At 39.8% G+C, this 7544-nt stretch overlaps 1 long non-coding RNA gene across 1 annotated transcript; it reads right to left on the reverse strand.

Moving 5' to 3' along the window:
• Nucleotides 1–1013: 1013 nt before the first annotated feature.
• Nucleotides 1014–3462, reverse strand: LOC106025812 (uncharacterized). Its single transcript, XR_001199375.2, has 2 exons — nt 3170–3462; nt 1014–1283 (listed from the first exon to the last, which is right to left on the reverse strand). It is a non-coding gene; the product is annotated as an uncharacterized LOC106025812 (long non-coding RNA).
• Between the last annotated feature and the right edge of the window lie 4082 nt (nt 3463–7544).

Below are 7544 nucleotides of genomic sequence, written 5' to 3' on the forward strand. Positions count from 1 at the left end.
TGCTGGGGACAAGTTGCAGATAGTAGCTAAGCCAGGAGTTGGATGAAGCTGAGTTTGATTTGAGCTATGAGTGGATAGTGAGGCTTCTAGAGATCTGGTCATTGACAGACCCTGCATAGAGCATTCAGTTTCCCAAGGATAATTTTGGCTGCTCAGTGTTTCAATCTATTTCTCTCTGAAAATGTACAACAGAAAAATTGCAGAGGTGTGTTGTCTGACACCTAGGACCTTAGCACTCTGGGAGGCTGAGGCAGGACGATCACGAATTAGAGTCCAGCCGGGCAACTTGGTGATTTAGAACCTGTCTCAAAATAAAATAATAATAATAACTAAAATTTAAAAAGAAACTGGAGGTGTATCCCAGTATGAAAGTTCTGGAATGTTCTTAATGCTAAAAAACAAAGTAAAACAAACAAAATAAACAATAACAAGGGAAATTTTCATTTTTGTCTCCAATTCTTATAAGACTCACCAAGAAGACACCTGAACTCCAGATACAACAGAAATTTCAATTCTTGGCAAATACTTCAAGGCTCTTCTTTCTCTTCTTGGAGGATCCATCCTCTGTGACTCTTACAGGAAATCATAGTTCTTTTTTTCTTTTCTTTGATAAAAGTTATTTAATGAATGCAAAACAGTTTTTCTAGACAATTCAGTTATTGGTGGGAATAAAATGTACATACCACTGGAAAGATACTAGAATTATATAAGAAAAGTAAATTTTTATTCCTATGTTTTCTGTCTTCAGCATGCAAATGGAAACACGAAGGTTTCACATGGACACGCTGGTGACCCTCCGTCCTGCAGATGCTTCAGACTCCTGAGAAACGATGATTCTGGCTGCATGACATACAGATGAAGAATCTTTATTTAATAATAGCTATGTAAACTTTATTGTTTCGACTAGCAAGTTTGGAAAAATATACTCCCACTTCACATTTAACATAGAGTAACATGGGGTGAAAAAAAAGTATGTATTCCACCAAAACATAAACACACATTTCAGTAAAAGAAAACGTGCATAAATATTTTAATACTAATGTACTGAGACATCATGAGATCCATACAAGTTACCTTCGGCCTCTGCAAATGCAAGAGGTGCTCACAGTGGTGGTCATTCAGTTCCAGACATTTATTGGTACAGCGAACTCCCGCCCGGGTAACCTTGGTCGCAGAGACTGCTGCACACCCATTTTCAATTTCTCCTCTAAGGGTCAGCAGCGTAGTGGATCCTCTGTGATATAGGACATCCTCCAGGGTCCCCCATCCAGGGGCACAACCATCTGTAAGACATCACAATATTTTTCTTTTTCTGAAGTGTATATACATTTTGGGGCAAATTATGTATACATTTGGGGCAAATATTATATACATTTTGGGGCAAACTATGTAATTGTATATATATATATATATATTTTTTTTTTCTTGGAGAAAAGTCACAATTTTGTTCCTAGACAGAATAACCTTAGCAGTTACACACTGGATGTGTTGGACATATAAGACCTTCACACACATGCAGAACATGTATGTGTGTATTTATGGTGAGTAAAATTGTACCTGTGAGGGTCTGGGGGCGCACTGAGTTTCCATGATGGTTAACCCAGATATCTGCTGTTACCATAACACAACACACCACACAGTATTTTCAGGGGAAAGTCAATATTCCATAGTAAGTTTTTGGTCTGTGCAGTCTTTCTATATGAAAGTCACAGAGGCCTGTATCTATCGCTGAGCCTCTCAAATTATTTGGCCAGAGGTTCTAGGATATTTTGTTCCTTTGGGCAGTTTACTTTCGGTTGATTTAAAAAATTACCATATGATATTAGAGGTTACCTCTCAAGAGGATGCACAAAGCCAGCCTTTAATCAGAGCGAAAGGAAAGAGAGTATGGATTATTAGATTGACCTGGCCAACGCCTCATGTCAGAGCCAGGCTGGACCCAATGCGGGTGCATGCAGAGCTGTTTGGGTGATGGGGTGTGGAAGGGTGGAGGGACATGCCGGGATCCTGTTCCTGAGTGAAGACAGAAACTCATGAACACGCAGACAGGGATGAAAGAGGCCCATCAGCCTTCAGTCCCATGAGTGGGGGACCAACGCTTGGAAGGAGCCCAGAGGCAGGCTCCACGCTCAGCCTCTGCTTTGTGAGTGGAAGGGAACGAAAGAGACCGTCTGGATCAGCGAAGGAGTCATGAATTCTCAGGAAGCAGGGGCTCGGAAAGCCCAGACAGCTCTGCCGATCCAGGAAGGTAATGGATGATTGGCAGTTCTTCTGGAAAGTAACCCTGCATCAAAAGGAGAGACTGGATTCTCGGTCAGAACTCTGCCAAACTTGAAAAAAATATGATTTCTTTCCTTGAAAATTCTATCAATTTAAAAATACATTTGAAGATCACTTATTAAAAATCAGTATCGTTTTTATCATGAATTGAACTCACGAGAGTCTGTATACTTTGATGGCTACAGATTACAAAAGAATAATTATGAGGAAAGCAAATGGTTTATATTTTAGACTTGGGTGTTGTGACACGTGGCTACAGAAGTTTGGTTGATATTTCCATATATCCTCCTCCTCCTTCAATGCTTAGGAAAAAAAAGTTTTAGTGATCATAATTCCTGACATGCAAAACAACTTAAAGTAAAAACAAAAAGTTGCAAATAATTTCTGAAGATAATAAGTGAAAAGAAAATATTTATGAGACTACCATTTTAGTTTTTGGTAATGACAATTTTTATTAGATTACCATATGTCTTTATCCATGGGATAGAGAATGAAATTAGTGATCTTTTGCCTAATCTGGAATGGTTTTCCCTTCTGCTTTACATACGTCCTAGCCAGATGAGTGGGCAATTGCTTTGAAGGCTGACAATCCTCAAAAGCAAGTCTCTAAAGAGAGATTTAAGAATTCAGTTTAGAGTTACAAAAAGCACACAGACTTTAGTAATAAAGAACCCTTGAAAGAAGAAAAAAGAATCCTGGATCTGTTATTTATTGGTGTTGTTTTCTTGGGCAGAAGGTTGTTTTTGTTGGGAGTGCCTCAGTTTCTCCACTTTGAAGATGAGGGAGGGGGCACCTCCAAAAGATGACAGTGAAATGAGTTGTGTAGTGACCGCCTCCTTCCGCACCCCTCCTCTTCCCCTGGTCACGCTCACTGTCTTTCTGAGCTCACCTTCCTCCTTCTGAGCCGGGGAGAGGAATGAAAGGCCACTGTGAGTTGGTCAGAAGGTTATGAAATCTGCGGTGCAGCAGGCGCTTCCTGTCTCCGGGCAGCGTTACTCAGCATTGTTGGGCCAGTGGTGGCAGCTCCTGGGCTCAGCAGGTTTCCCTGGTGTCAGCGGGTAAAAGGCTTCGCTCCTGCCAGGGACCCCACCGCATGGCAGCGTGTTATCGCTGGATTCTGTTGACCTAGTTAGGCCATCTCTAATTCTATTCCTGATAGCCTATAATTAGGACGGTCTGAAATAGCCTGAAAACATTCAGTGCCAGCAGTTATCCCAGAAGGCGAGCAGCAAAACCTTCAATAAGGTCTCTTCTGAGATTCGCCCTTTTAAGTCACCAGCTATGACAATCTTCCGGGCTGGGGAGGGAGGGAACAGAGGCAGGAAAGAGGAGAAATAACTGGAAACAGGGAGAAAGAAAGGAGAAGGGGAGAAGGGGAGAAGGGGGAGAGGTCTAGAAAAAGGAAATAGTAATTTTTTTAAGCGTTGTTAGTTTTACTAAGTTATTGAACAGGTTTAATAATGTTTTATAAATGCCCACTTTTACTAGCAGACTTCTCAGATCTGGACCTAAAGTTTAGAAGCCTCACTCCCAATAAATATCCACTACAAATAAATCTTCATACCTGGAGAGCCTCTGCTTTTAGGTTTGAAGTTGGTGAGAAAATAGTGTCCCTTCTCAGAAAGAGACAAACATGAATCAACAGGCTCTTCAACCCTCACTGTGTGCTCCCTGTCTGCGGCACATGGAGCCTCAGAAATGCAGCATCTATCAAATACTTCCCGAGAAACGCCAGATTGCAGGGATTTTTAGAGTCCTCCATCCCCGCCCCCCACCTTGTGACATTTAGACAGATTGAGTCTGAGAGGGGAAGTCACTCGGAGTCCAGACTGTCCCACACCAGTGTCAGAGGAAATAACCGAAGCAAAATGAAGTGATAATATACTGCAGGATATTTAACAGACAGCGAGGCAGAGGGAAAAGTGGCAATCTGGGAATATAAAACCGATCCCCAAAAATAGATGCTGTCTCCGGGGCCAGAACAGATGCCAAGTACAGTAGATCATAAAATGGTGAGAGCACCTTGCCCTGTGGCTGCTGGTTGACACAGGAGGAGCGGCTCCCTCCTAGTCTCCCCACTTTTTGTCGGGAACCCTGCCAACTTCCTTTCTCTTCCTTCTGTAGATTCATCAGCGAGAGGACTGGTAACTACCTTAATGCCTGTAGCATGTTGCAGTGGGATTAATGACAGTTAAAGTACAAATCTGAGCTCTCAGTCCCGTGGTGGAGGAGTCAGGGGGTCCTGGGGAGGGGATTAGCAACGTGCTGTGCATTTCTTCAAGACTCAAGGTGGTTAGGGACATTTGGACTTCCCTCTCAAGGAAAGATATGATAAATAGGGTGGTGAAAGAAAAATACACCTCCTTCTGGGAGCTTAATGAGCGACCTGCCACCTCCTGGGGAACGGGGAGCTCGCTGGCTTGGTGTCAGTGAAAAATTGGCAAAGCAAGCCTTCAGAGTTTACTGAAAGCCAGGGAGGGATTGACGCTCGGATGAGAGGTATCTTTTAAAAGAATATTGCTACCTCATATTCACGGAGGAACTGAAGGGATGGCAACATAATGAAGCTCTGTCTGCCTTTTCGCTGTGTCTAAAGGAGACTTCACTTTTCCGAGCTTTCTGGCAGATTTGCACTTATTCTCTGAGTTACACTCTCCTGGTGTGTGAGGCAAGACAGTCACCAACATCTACAACAGGGAAAAGTTTTCAGTTTTTCTTTTTCCTCCCATTCTTTCTTCTATCTGATTTTCCACTCAGAGACACTCTCTAACATTGTACCGAAAGGAAAAATAAAAAATAAATCAAGTTCCAGAGAAAGGTGTTTAGGTGAAACAGTTAATAGGGAAAATGACAAAAGAAAGCCTCCAGCAATGTGGCTAGTCATTTTTTTCTGGGATGATTGTACTTTGAGAGGTTTCTCAGTAAAAATGATCACTGCTGATTCTTAAACGCAGGAAAGTGTAGTGATTTTAAACCTGGTCGAAGTTTCTCCGTGCATGCGAACCCATGTCATTTCAGTAAAAAGGGAGCTGTTATGGAAAGGAGTTTAAATTGCAATGATTTGTGGACATAAAGGAGACTGGGAAGGCTGGTTTGTCCTTGTTTCTATTCAAATTTTGTGGTTTTCAAGATAAGAAGTTCCTTCAGTCTTTCTAAGGAGCAACTTGCCATTTCAAAAAAGAAAACACATATAAAAATATCAGAACAATTCTTTATGAAACTGTTCTTACAATATTTGATAAATGAGAATTAGTTCTCTTTCATATTAACGAGGATTTTAAAAAATTAGGAGAAATTAGATTGACAGAGCTGTTTGCACTTAATATAAAATGGTTGAAAAGTACTTTTATATTTTATGTAAACTAATACACAGTCCTATTGCTTTTTCTAGGAGGAGGTATCAGTAACTTTGGAGGAACTTTTATTATTAAAACTGAAACAACTGTTTTCATTAAGAATAAAGTTGAATTTATTAAATAAAAAAATATGAAACAGTAAAAAAGACTTCAACAAATTGCTGTTATGTTTTTTAATGGGTATTTTCTCGTGTGAATTCATTCTTTTAAATATTATAATTATGTTAGTTGTATAATTTATTTTTTTTATTTTAAAGAGAACAAAACCAAGCAAAATAAAACAGAATAAAGCCAATAAAAACAACACACTGTAAGGGATACTAGTTGCATATTTTAATAATAATAATAATAACCAGAGCCATAATTTGTTCACTATCTATAAACTATAACATCCTGATCTATGTTTAGTACCTAATTTAACCGTCTAAGGAGGAAGATAAAGACATTGCAGTCTGAACTCGTGAAGATAAAATCACCAATAAATGTCATAGCTGACCTTGAATTCAGTTTTGTTCTTCTGTTAAACCCACATCATTGCACCTATTTGATGTGAGAAAATCTAAGCCTTGGTAGACAATCCGTGTCCTTTTATCTACAAGCATTTTCTACTCTAAGTAGGGACGAATAGCCCAAAGGTAGGATTCAGAGCCCTGTCTGTCATAGAGCTCCATAACAGTGATATCATCCACCCTGCACATATGTGACAAAGTTTCAACTAAAACAAGATTTCTAAATAATTCTGGTTCATGACAGAGTACGCTGGGGAAAACAGACATTATTTACTCTAGGGTCTCTAAATTTATTGGTAATCCTTTATCTTCCATATTGTTACGATTTTCATTTTGTCGGGGTTGTAAGATTGTGTCGTGGTATTCCCTTGTGCTGTGTTCTTGGACGTTAATTATATGAAAGTAGAACAATTTTCCTATACAAAGGAAAAGGATGGGGAAAGAGAGGCTGTCTGACAGCCTCAATTATTCTGTTGCTCGGTGATGCACAGGGCACTATTTGAGCCTGTAGCAATTTACTGGCATGAGGAGTATCAAAAGCATATTCCGTGGATGAGGGGAAGGATAAGAGTTCCTGCGATTAGACTGGCAATTGACCATCTGTTTCAGAGGGTAGTGCTTAACCTGCGGTAATCACGGCGAAATGGTCGGATGATGTGTGTCAAGCTTTGTATTTTCTGCCGGGTAGGGGCAGAGTGGGCTGGGAGTGGTTAAACCGCACACTAATAACTCCTCTCCTATCCCATTAGAGTCACAGGCACACTTAGTACAGTTTTGAACATCTTCTCCCAAGATCAACCAGAAAAATGGTACCACTCAATATTCATTGAAATAAAATTGTATTCAAGTCTATTCTGTAAAGGTTCCTTAGCAAGATAGATGCCTTGCAGCTTAGACGAAATTTACATTTTGGTACCATAGCCATTCTCCTGTTCATTTCAGAAGCATCCTTTGAGGGCCAAGATGAATGTCAAAGAATTTATTCAGGGATTTTTATTTATATGTTATCTTATACTTTGCTTATACATTATTTCCTATGCTAGTCATACATTATTTACTTTTGGGGAGTTAGTCATGGATTTTCCTGGATATAATAAAATCGTCTGCGCTTTTGTAAGAAAAGTATGCTTTTGTTAACTAGATTTCTATCTTCTTATGTAGCTTAGCATAAAGGGCATCGAAGTATTAGATAAGAATTTCCAGGTGGTTACAGCTAAGGAAGTCAGCTTGATAACTTTAAGCCAATCAATTATCACGGAGTAATTTTGTGTTTAAGTAGTTCTTTGTTTTAATGTTGGGTTTTTCTTCTTAATACAACCTTAATACAAGAATTATATTTCTTGACAGGAGGAGAAAGAGAAAGGAAGGAAGGAAGGAAGAAAAGGAAGGAAGGAAGAGA

The sequence above is a fragment of the Cavia porcellus genome, unplaced genomic scaffold (genome assembly GCF_034190915.1).
Source record: "Cavia porcellus strain 051 isolate PalLab524CR breed Dunkin Hartley unplaced genomic scaffold, mCavPor4.1 scaffold_10, whole genome shotgun sequence".
Taxonomy (NCBI): domain Eukaryota; kingdom Metazoa; phylum Chordata; class Mammalia; order Rodentia; family Caviidae; genus Cavia; species Cavia porcellus.